Source organism: Galleria mellonella, unplaced genomic scaffold (genome assembly GCF_026898425.1).
Source record: "Galleria mellonella isolate WM207_F2 unplaced genomic scaffold, CSIRO_AGI_GalMel_v1 utg4535, whole genome shotgun sequence".
Lineage (NCBI taxonomy): Eukaryota > Metazoa > Arthropoda > Insecta > Lepidoptera > Pyralidae > Galleria > Galleria mellonella.
The window spans coordinates 395,087-408,034 of NW_026442101.1; the positions used below are offsets into that span (position 1 = coordinate 395,087).

Below are 12,948 nucleotides of genomic sequence, written 5' to 3' on the forward strand. Positions count from 1 at the left end.
CTCTTTCGCTTCTTCCCCATTCATCAATCTATTCATACACGCTCGCCGGTTACGGGTACTTTTAATTTGGCCCTTCTTCAGCACGTCGCCTATTTGGTCAACATACGTCCGTCTAGGGCGGTCCCTACCGACATCAACATTCATTCTTGCTCGATAAATCTCTTTCGTAATTCTTCTTTCATCCATCCTTTCCAAATGACCAAACCAAATAATTATTTAAATATATAATTAATGCATAGATCCCAAAGAGGGTTGACGTCAAGCAGGCGGTCGGTTGTGAAACTAAAAGCCAAATCTTTTTGTAACATAGATGAAAACTATATTACGCCGACCCCATATAATAATTGGGATAAGGGTAGGAAGGTGATGCTGATAAGTAATACATATAAAATTATACTGTGACTCCCACAACTTTCTATATCTGTTATCACTTCTGAAAATTAAAATGTGAAGCTCGAATAAGCGAGTGCACATTTTTACTCGAATCCGGTGTGAAGGGTTCGTTAACCTTCACATAGAATTTAAGTTAAACTGAATATGGCCGTGAGGAGATTATTGATTATTGATCGTTTAAAGTAATTGCGTTATATCTAGGTGTATTTATTGATACCACTAATTGGTGGGTCTCTTAACCTTGTGATAGATCGATTGATATACATATAATTTATTTTTACTACTTCAGCACATTGTTTTTATACCACCACCACCTGATGGAAAGTGGTAACCGTCGCCTATAGACATGAGCAGTACCATGGACATAACAGAGTATACTGTTTCGCCCATGATACCCCCCAGGCGTTGCCATTCCTGAGGACTCAGGTGTTATTCCTCTGTACCCAGTAAATTCACGCCATATCCCACCCTTCAACTACATATATTAACTACCTTTAATGTAGATCATACACATTTTGTTCTGTTCGCATCTAAAATAGTAAACCAGAGGGAGACTTTGTACAAAAGTCGTTTGCTTGGGCACCTCTGTCCCATTCGTGTTTCAACAGTGAAGCAGTTGTATTTGCATGGCTGTGTTTCGGTTTGAAGGGTGGGATATACTGCGTTAGGTTGACTGGAAGAGATCTCTTTTAGAGATAAGTTCGCCTTTGCTAACATTGTTATTAACTTATTGTTGTTACTGTATGTTTTAGTGCAATAAAGAATATATATACATATAGCAGTGAATTTACAGTGTACAGACATAACACTTGAGTCCTTAGGTATGGCAACGCATGGGGGCTATCATGAGCGAAACAGTACACTCTGTTATGTCCACGGTACTGCTCATGTCTATAGACGGCGGTTACCACTTACCATCAGGTGGGTCGTCAGCTTCTTTGCTATTCTTAGTTGATAAAAAGAATAATTAAATATTGTAAAAACAATAATTTGTTTAAACAGAACTAACTGAAAATGTAACCAAATTTTGTTGAAATTATCATAGAAAAACCTCTAAATGAAATCCGTAATAAATCATTTAAGAAATTGATTTTTTATTTTTATTACCGTTATACATAATTAAATTATCTTGTGGTCGGGTCAGTTATTATATAATTATTTAGGTGCAATTAGGAATAATGACTGCGTAACGATGACACCGCCGTAATGGGGTCTAAAAGTCTCATTGCTAGCAAATATCTTTTAAAGGGTGATAATGCAATGGTTTTTTTTTATAGTGTGAAAATGGTATGGTAGCCCCGCCTGCGCTAACGGGATACGCTGGCGGAGCACCAGTGAAGGGTGATAGATGAGAATGAAAACAGGTCAGTTAGCCCATCATGATGAATTCATCAGGAATTAACCATGATTTCCAGGGGAACCGCGACGAGGTCGACCTGGTTGGGTATATTGCTAGCAATGGGATTCTCAGTCTCTATTACTAACAATCCCTTTCCCCCCTAATGCAATGGTTATCCACCTACACTAACGTTATACGCTGGCGGGGCACCAGAGAGGGATGACAGGTGAATATAAGACAGGTTAGTTAGTCAATCGTGATGAATACCTCTGGAATTCATCACGATGGGCTAACACATACTTATTATCACCCATTAAAAAAACCGAATTGAGAACTCCCATTTTTAAAGTCGGTTGAAAAAACCATACATACATTTTGACTTGAACAACATTGTTTGACGCGACGCCCACTACCATAGCGACACCGCGCATCGTGTCGACGCGACGGGCGCTCACTGCTGTACTGCTGTCTACCGTTGCGTTCATTTATAACACTGCCCTAATTCGATACCATTATTTAGAACAATCCGTTTCACTTTTGTTTTCAATGGAGTTCAAACGGTTGGAATTAATTATACCACGTAATTTCAATATTAGATCTGCTAAAATAGTTCACACATTTTGAACATACGCTTGTCATACTAACTTAGGATCCAATTCTCCCCTCAAAAGTATGTTATCATCCTATAATAAAGCCGTAAACGTTGACCATGATACCGACATCTTTGGTAATTCTTTAGTGCAGTTTACTGGGCTTACTAATAATATGAATTGGTAGTTAGGTCTTCTCTAATTGTATAATTGTTACTTAGTATACATTGACGCTTGTCTGTGAGAGCTGTATACACCTTTAATTGATGTGTTCATATGGCCTTAAGCTTGGTAGAGAGGAGTGAGATGTTCTATTTATTTATTTATTCTTTATTGTACACAAAAAATTACAACATATAATGTATATATATATATATATATATATATATATATATATATATATATATATATATATATATATATATATATATATATATATATATATATATATATATATATATATATATATAATAAAGATGGATGGAGATACAACAGGCGAGCTTAACTCTGTAAGAGTTCTCTTCCAGCAAACCCTGAGTGGAAAGGAGCATTAATTACTAGCGGGCAGTATGCCTACAATAATAGGAGAAAGCATTATAGATATTTCTATTAAAAAATAATAAATATGTTGACATATATAAGTAACTCAACTGTTTTTGTTAAAGTAAACTTAGATTTAAGCATTTTTCAATAGTAATTTTTCACTTTTTACTTACTTATAACATTGTACTTTGTCTGCTTAGTTGTTGTGAGCATATTGTTGGTGTGTCTTTTATAAATAAATAAATAAATTATGGCTAACTAATGGTAATATTTAATTATTAATTCACCAGCTGTATCTTTTCTTTTTATACCACTGAGGTGGCAAACAAGCATACGGCCCACCTGATGGTAAGCGGTTACTGTAGCCTATGAACGCATGCAATACCAGGGGTATTACGCGTGCGTTGCCGACCTTGACTCTTTACCCCTTTTTTGAAGAACCTCATGCTGAAGTCTCTTGGGAAAACCTAGGTAGGGAGTTCATTCCATAACCTGAGTGTTCGTGGGAGAAAACATATCTGAAACCGCGCTGTACGCGACCATTTAGGCTGTAGGGTATGAGGGTGAACTCCCTGTCGATGGCGAGCCGTACGATGGTAGAAAGTGGCCGTAGGCATCACATTGAACAATTCCTCTTAGCACAATCCGTTGTACAAGCGGTATCTCGTGGTTTCGCTTGCGTGAGTTATATTAAATGTGCTACCAGAGGGAGACTTTGTACAAAAGTCGATTGCTTGGGTACCTCTGTTCCATTCGTGTTTCTACCGTGAAGCAGTTGTGTTTGCATGGCTGTGTTTCGGTTTGAAGGGTGGGGATATGGCGTGAATTTACAGGGTACAGAGGAATAACACCTGAGTCCACAGGAATGGCAACGCATGGGGGGTATCATGGGCGAAACAGTATACTCTGTTATGTCCATGATACTGCTCGTGTCTATAGGCGACTGTTACCACTTTCCATCAGGTGGGCCGTCAGCTTGTTTGCCATTCTAAGTTGTATAAAAAAAATATATTTATTTTTCTAGGTACCTAGGTAACTTATCTCAATCCATTTAATCAAACGTATTATGCAAATAATTTTACAAACTTATTATTTGGAATGTTAATAGAATTTTATTATCTACTAGCGGCCCGTCCCGGCGTCGCTCGGGATGACATTTTTACATTTTAAAAAGTGGCCATTAAGGCTGCGCACGCGACGGACGCTTAAAAATGGAGTAACTTCTCCCGTTTTCCCAACATTTCCCTTCACTGCTGTGTTCCTATTGATGGTAGCGTGATGAAAAGTATACTATAACCTGCCCAGGAGTATGAAGAATAATTAATTGTACCAAGTTTCGTTAAAATTCGTCGAGTAGTTTTTGTTTCTGTCAGTGTTCTAGTTGTATTATGCTTTATTTTTTAATATTTTAAATTTTATGAAATAAAAGACTTGTTGACAGCTAGAAAAAGAATAAGTTTTTTTTTTTGTTTTTTATTAAATTCAAATTATTATAAATACCAAAAAGTTTCCATGTGTTAACAGTTTCTATAACGAACATACAGACAGACAGGCAAAAACTTTACTGATTGCATTTTTGGCATCAGTATCGATCACTAATCACCCCCTGATATGTTAGTTATTTTGGAAATATATTTCATGTACAGAATTTACCTCTCTACAGATTTATAAGTATAGATAGATTGTATATTAGTGATTCGGCATGACTGTAATGGATTTTTTTATAGATGAAAGAGTTCTTAAAATTGGTTGTATATATTTGAATTTGTCTATAACAAACAAACAAACAATTACTCTCTCTCTGTTTAGTGTACGGTTCACTGGTAAAGAATACCATCAGGCATTAAATCCGCCCTGTACAAATGTTTTAATGAGTATAAACTATAAATGAATAAACAAACTAAAAAAAAATATTTCCTCTTATTATTATAGATATGAATTATATTTTATAAAAAAAAAATGGGGATTGTAAAAATATTTTTAAATGACAAAGTCGCTCTCGATTTATTTTTACGATTACCTACATCTAAACCTCACAACGGATTTAGTAACAGGTTTCAATGTAACTTAATGTTTTTATGAATTACATAAAACTGTGGCAGGTCGCTAGTATTCATAATTTAAACATAATAACAATTTTAAATAAAACCAATCAGTGCCATCTTCCAGTTGTATAGAAAATCACACTTACCGGTTGTGTGACGGCATTACTTGAAGTATTAGTTGCAACTAATAGATGGCGTTGTTAATTGATATTTATACGGACCACGATAGCGACGACTTGACCTACCATAACATAATTTTATGTATCCATTTAATAGATTTTTTTTGATGGGTAAAAATGGTATGGTAACCCCACCTGTGCTAACGGGATACGCTGGCGGAGCACCAGCGAAGGGTGATAGATGAGAATAAAAACAGGCCAGTTAGCCCATCATGATGAATTCATCAGGAATTAACCACGATAGTTTCCAGGGGGAACCGCGAGGAGGTCGACCTGGTTGGGGATATTGCTAGCAATGGGATTTTCAGTCTCCATTACTAACAATCCCTTTCCCCCCACGTGACAACTATTGTCATTACTCTCTTTATGGAGAAATCTTAGGTTAAGCAGTGGACAGTTAAATGATGATGATTAAATACATAAGGTCTACGGTTTCTTAGTCCCCTAAAAATATCTAATACAGCAGCAATTCCTAAGACGATAAGGAAATTGCCGGTCAATTTTCTTTTCCACATGGTAATAATATCAATTGCTTGAGGGGGGGGGGGGGAAGGATTGTTAGCAATGCGAACTACCAGTCGTATTTTTAGCAATGTACTCAGTCAGGTCGACCTCCACGTGGTGCCTCCTGGAAACTATCGTGCTGAATTCCAAGTGTATACAACACGATAGGCTAACTGACCCTGTATTTTCATCCTCATATCATCTCTCACTGGCGCCCCAGTAGTATATACCGATAGTGCAGGCGGGGTTACCATTCCATTATCATCTATAAAAAAAATCTATTCCTGGACAATTTTCGTTGTCCATCTGTACAAATTGTTGCTGGAATTTATTATTTTACTGTATTTTAGCTAGGTAAAGTTAAGCTTGTGCAAAAAGACAAGATTTTACCGAAACGGTAAAAATGTATACCTGTTTGGTTCCACCTTATCCCTTCAATATTACTATAATTTTTGATTTTTAAATGATTGCATTATTTCCGAACTCGACAGCAATGTGCTTGAACTCTACTTTTGAAAATATTTAAAAAGCATCGATTTCCAAAAATCCCGTTTGTGTCTTGATCCCGCTAATTCCCGCTTGCGACCGTCAGTCAGTGGCTGTCCTGTCATCCCGGTCTCCCGAAAGCAGTCGGCCAGAGTCCGCGCGTGGTTCGTCGGGAGCACGCGCGTTCCACGTGATACGACATTGTCTCGAACTTCTTTCGATGTTCAAAATGCGCGCGGTTTGAAATTCGAAATTTAATTTTTTTTTTCGTTCTGTGAATGATGTTTTGTGTTGTGTTTTCAAATTTTGGAATGAATTCGTGGAAGAGTTAAACTTCGAACGTATATTTTTGGGTGAGTAGGCAATTGTTTTAATTTTATTATTAAAATTTTGTAGTAGGTACCTGTTCTCGGAGCAACTTTTACATTATTTCAATTTACTTATGAAGGTACTAGCTGTGCCAACGACTTCATTTCTCGTGTAGGTGCTTGGTATATTTTTTTCTTCGACATTTTTTCACATGTTTATTTTTTTACGTCATCTATTATCCATTAGAGTATCTACTCTGACAATGACAACGATTTTTTTTATTTTCTATTCGTATATAAGTTGAAGCGAAAGCAATAAATCTGGCAAATATATATACTGTCCAACCATTAGATATATTTACTTGATTTAGATAAAGTGATAATTGACATAGAATTAATCATATTAAATATCTATTTTACAAAATAAATAAATAAATAAAAAAAAACATTGATGTTAGTCAAAGTGTTTTTTTTTTTTTTTACTTTAACTGCTATTGTGAATAATATCCGGATAAAGTGAATAATTTATCACATCGTCAAGATGATTTAGTCATTATATAATAATGACCAATAATTACGTTTATTTAATCATTATGACCGTAACATAGACTACCAGCGATCCGGCCGGGCTTATCACGGGCAGATAGAGTTTTAGAAAATGTTCGGCAAATCAGCTGTTTTAAAAATGTTGTTAAATATTTTTTAGAATCAATACTTTTTAATTCCGTGTTGGTTTTATTATTATCGAAGCCCATGTTTATTTTTGCGAAGCAAAATTTTAAATTATTATTGTACTAGCTTTTACGCGTGACTTCGTCTACGTTACCGGTTTTTTTAATGAATGATAATAGAATAGTGTGTGATTTTTTTTTAATATGTGACAATAATATGGTAACCCCGCCTGCGCGGGGGGAATGGGATTGTTAGTAATGGAAACTGTGAACCTATTACTAGCAATATACCTAATCAGGTCGTCCTCCACGCGGTTCCCCCTGGAAACTATCATGGTTAATTCCTGATGAATTCATCATGATGGGCTAACTGGTCTGTTTTCATCCAGCGTATCCCGTTAGCGCAGACCATTACCATACCATTAAACACCCATTAAAAAAAACCCGCCTGCGCTATCGGTATGCACTGGCGGGGCAGCAGTGAGAAAGATAAGTGAGGATGAAGCAGGTCAGTTAGCCCGTCGTGACGAATTCAACAAGAATTAGCAGCGATAGTTCTCAGGGGGAACCGCGTGGAGATCGATCTGATATATATTGATAGCAACGGAGACTAACTTCCCACTTACTAACAATCCCTTCCCCCCGGATGAAGCAGGTCAGCTAGTCCTTTTCACCCTTTTCTGTAGGTGTCGTAAGACTAAGGGAAATTAATGATCGAGGAAGGGGCAGCAGCATAGTTCTTAAAACATCACCTAACTGCGGTTGCCAACCCGCCTGTTAAGCGTGGCAATTACTGATAAAATTTCCCAAGTGGGAGATCCATGTCCAGCAGTGGACAGTTAACGGCTGATATTAATAAATAAATAAATATTTTGACCTATATTTAGAGAAATATAAAAACATGTAACTAAATAGATAGATAGATAGGTAATTTATTTGCATTACTTACAGCATACAAATTACAACAGACGTATACAGTAAAAAGAGATAAGAGCATGCATATGCAAAAAAAAAGCAAAATATAAAACCAGTAACAATTTTTTCTTTCATTTTTTTTTTATACAACTTAGAATGGCAAACAAGCTGACAGTCCACCTGATGGAAAGTGGTAACCGTCGCCTATAGACATGAGCACTACCATGGACATAACAGAGTATACTGTTTCGTCCATGATACCTCCCATGAGTTGCCATTCCTGAGAACTCAGCTGTTATTCCTCTGTACCCAGTAAACTCACGCTATATCCCACCCTTCAACCCGAAACACAGCCATGCAAACACAACTGTTTCACGGTAGAAACACGAATTGGACAGAGGTACCCAAGCAATCGACTTTTGTACAAAGTCTCCCTTTGGTTTCAAGCATGTACCATACTAACACAAAATGTTCACAACGCAGTTTATTGTTTTGCCCTCAAAAGAATGAAACACTTATATTTTGTTGTGGCAAAGAACCAGTTGCGAAATTTCTTAATAATAAAAAAAAGGTCGGCAGCACACCTGCAATGCCGCTGGTGTTGTGGGTGATCATGGGCGGCGGTAGTCACTTACCATCAGGTGAGTAGCATGCTCGTTTGCCCCTTGTGTTGTATATATATATATATATATATATATATATATATATATATATATATATATATATATATATATAAAACAAATAATCCATCCTGATATCCAAATACATTTAAATAATTACTCGAAAACATCAAAGCCAGTGGACTCGTCTAAATATCAACTAATAACGCAGCAGGTGGTACAGTCAACCGCGTAATTACACCCGTGCACTCTATTCGCGTAATGTTAAGGTCCATAAATGGTGGGACGAGTCCAAACAAGCGCGGACTGTACCGACCCTCGCCCTTGCAGCGGGACCGTCGCCACTATGCACCCTCAGCCAGCCCCTAATACCAAACAATCCGACGGTATGCTTACCTTATTGATCTACTCGCATGCATACGATATTTAGATATGTACTATTTGCTCTGACAAATAGATTTTTGTATTTCAAAAGCAAGTATTTTTCCGCACAAATAATATTAAAATTTTGTTCTAGAAAAAAGTTTTGGTTTAAAAATTAAACTGTAGAACCGATTGTGATAAAAATTCAAAAAGTTTTTAAATCTAACAGATAACAAAAAAGCAGACGAATAAGGGACGTCCTGTCATAAGTTTGTTTGTTTGTTAATTAAATTTCGATATATATATATATATATATATATATATATATATATATATATATATATAGAAAATTATTATATATATATATATATATATATATATATATACTAATTTTTGGCAGTAACATCGTCACCTTTATGGTAAACTTACTTATTATTATATTACAAGTATCAGGAATAAATGCATATTCGTTACTTTGCACCTTCATACATGAGAGTCCCTAGGTGTTGAGTTATACAACAGCAAATCTACGAAAGTGGCAGTTTCGTAAGTTGCCAAAGAAAATAATTTATTTTAATATCTGACAAACTAACGAAAGTGCCACTTTCATAAATATACCAAGATATAAATCACGTGTTTTGGAGAGAACTTTCGTTTAAATAACAACGTTATAGCAATCATTCATGTAAAATAACTAAATTAGGATTGAAAAATTGTTAAAATAATTATTGAAAATTTCAAATTAAAGTGTTTATTATAGAAAATATTATAAAAATATGCTAAGTAAGTTTACTTTGGATATATCACAAAAATATGGAGATTCGAGCTACTCGATTTCTTTAACCGTTAGAGACAGAAATTTGAAAATAAGCCACAATAAGTAGTATGACGCAAAATGAAGATTTTCAAAGAAATGTCAAATTTGCCATAGAGGTGACGACATATAGATTATGTTATTCGCTGCTGTTCATAGGTGAAAGAAGTTTTAAAATCGATTAAATAGTTTTAGAGTTAATCCATTACAAATAAACGATCAAACGTATCCTCTTAATTATTATAAAATTTTAGTATAGATGTACACTTTTATAGATGAATAAAAAAGGTTATAAAAAAATAAGAAAATACACAAACGGAGCCTCCAAAGGGTTTTCTTCCAGCCAGCTCTGAGAACCCGAAAAGACCCCTTTTGTAAGTCGCTTATAAATAGATAAACCTTATCAATAAGACATTGTCCATACTGTTTGGATATGTTATATCGTCATTATTAAGTCATTGAGGTCTGGGTCAATATCATTTAATCATTTCAGTCATTATCCGTCCACTGCTGGACATAAGCTTCCCCTATACACTACAAAGAACGGTCCTGAGCCACCTGCATCCACTGTCTCCCTGCAATGCATTTTAGATCGTCATTTCATGTAGTGGGGGTCATTCTACACTGCGTTTACCCATACGTGATCGCCACTCAAGAACCTGTCTTTTCTATCGGTTGTCGGTTCTTCGAGCTATGTGACCAGCCCATTGCCACTTCAACTTGCTTCTAACTATGTCGGTTATTTTGGTACTTTTGCGGATATCCTTGTTTCGGATTCTATCACGCAAAGAGACTCCGAGCATAGCCCTCTCCATAGCTCTCAGTACCCACTTGATGATGTGGCCCAATGATGAAGCCCAAATTCTTCACCCATATAATTACCTAATCGACTGCAAACCTTGGCATATGCGAGCGTACACCAAAAGCGCAACCGCATGTGCTTGGGAATCCAAACCGAGTACATTGAACAAAAAAAAAGCCCTCTCCATAGCCCGCTGAGTAACTTCTAGTTTTTGCATATCAAATCAAATCAAATCAAATCATATTTATTCGCTTGCTACATGGTACAATAAGACGTTACATACATATACAGGCACACAACATGCAGCACCCCGCGGAGGTATGCAAATGTTAGAATGGTTTTAAGTCTACATTACATATTGCAATTATAAGTCCAAACATTTTCCAAATTACATTGTTCTCTATGTCAAATTATCATAAAAAATTATGGTTTATATTTGAAGTAATTTTTAATACATTACATCTTTTATTACATTTTTTTTCATTTAAATATTCAATAACTGTGTAATAGTGTGTGTTTCCAAAAGAAAGTGAAATAAGTTTGATCTAAATCTTTCTATCGGAAGATCCTTTATTTCTGAAGGTAACTTATTGTATACCCGTATTGCCATTGGATAACAGCTGTCACTATACAATGTTGTTGACATTGCAGGCAGCACCAGTTTATCTGGGAATCTTCTACGATAGTTATCAATTACGTTACAGTTAATTTCAAATAAATACATAATCGTATAGGACCACGTTTCGGTTCCGTACTGTCAACGTAGTCACTGGCAACGCGCACTGGTTAAAGATTTTAAACAATATCCTATGAATGTTTATATTTTTATCTAATAATTTATTTATTAGTTATACGACTACAAATTTCTATTAAGTTGGCAGCTTGTTAGAATTTCTACTATTTTAGTTCCTGATACCGTGGGATTTTTGAAAATTTTCCTTGATGTCGTTCATTCGTTAACAGTCTACTCCGATTCATTGCTGGATATGGGCCTGCCTCAATGCCAACTCTAACCAATGCAGTCCTCTGTCTTTTGCATCCATTGGTATCTTAGAGAGATTGTCAGTCCATTTAGATAGATAGTTAGATAGAGGGAGGGAGATTGGCCCATGGGGCGTTATTGTCTTACATTTCTTCATGTAAAGCCAATGTCAACCATCTAATTTCAGTCAGAAATTTGGCCAGGATTGGATAAGCTGTTTTAACTCACTAACCTATTTTGTATAACCTACATTGTTGGGGGAAAGGGATTGTTAGTAATGGAGACTGAGAATCCCATTGCTAGCAATATACCCAACCAGGTCGACCTCCTCGCGGTTCTCCCTGGAAACTATCATGGTTAATTCCTGATGAATTCATCATGATGGGCTAACTGACCTGTTTTCATTCTCATCTATCACCCTTCACTGGTGCTCCGCCAGCGTATCCGGTTAGCGCAGGCGGGGACTACCATACCATTTTCATCCATTAAAAAAAAAACCCTACATTGTTATAACATATATACCTGTTTGAATTTTTTATTTATTAATTTATTTTACACTTTATTGTACCAAGTAAAAAAATAACAAATACAGTAAATATTAATGAGAAGTGATACAAAAGGCGGCCTTATCGCTAAGCAATCTCTTCCAGACAACCTTTGGTTAGAGGACATTGAAAAAAAGACAAAGGGTAGGTGGCGCACTGTTATATAGATTTTTTATTTGAATTTTTCACTTACCATTTATAATTTTGGGTAGTTTATAAGTATAAAGAAGTACATGCGCTCTATGAAACTGAAAACGATAGTTTTTTAATTATTTCTCGGTTTCATATATTTATTTATATGTCTATTAGTGTTCTAGCACTTTTCCTAAAAATGGCCGGAAAATGTTTAATATTGCGTAAACTACACACACTTTTTTCCGTCGCTTTTTACGCGCCCGTTACGCAGTGTCGGCTTTCGTAGTTACACGGCGCAATATGTTTCGCTGACATGTATAATTATCGATAATATTAGTGGCGTAAATAACGTACAATACAGACATAGAATTATCTTGTATATAAATAATTACAATGAACAGAGTCATCGTTGAGTCTTTTCGGATAACAACATTCTAAACACAGCAATAATATAATAAAAAAGACGCTTTAAAAGAGCTTATGAACAATATAAAAAAAAATTTAAACAAAGATGTTTTCTATTCGTGTACAGGCGAAATATTAAAGTCAATTATAAATACAGAATAAATTGCAAACTTTCTTATTATCGTGTGTAATATTTAGAAAACGTACCAGTGATGCGACTCGAGCCCTGTCTTATGAGTGAATGTGTAAAATTCGGAACTGAGTGAAAAAGAATATGACTCGAGTGTGTTTGCATTCGAGTTTACGAGT

The 12,948-nt window shown here is 35.7% G+C and overlaps 2 protein-coding genes across 2 annotated transcripts in view; both read left to right on the top strand.

The window, feature by feature from the left end:
- Nucleotides 1–12,948, top strand: part of LOC113514752 (ATP-binding cassette sub-family G member 1-like) — a 289,243-nt gene that overhangs the window by 227,741 nt on the left and 48,554 nt on the right. The window lies entirely within an intron of this gene.
- LOC113523368 (ATP-binding cassette sub-family G member 1-like) overlaps nucleotides 1–12,948 on the top strand; it is a 238,352-nt gene that overhangs the window by 176,850 nt on the left and 48,554 nt on the right.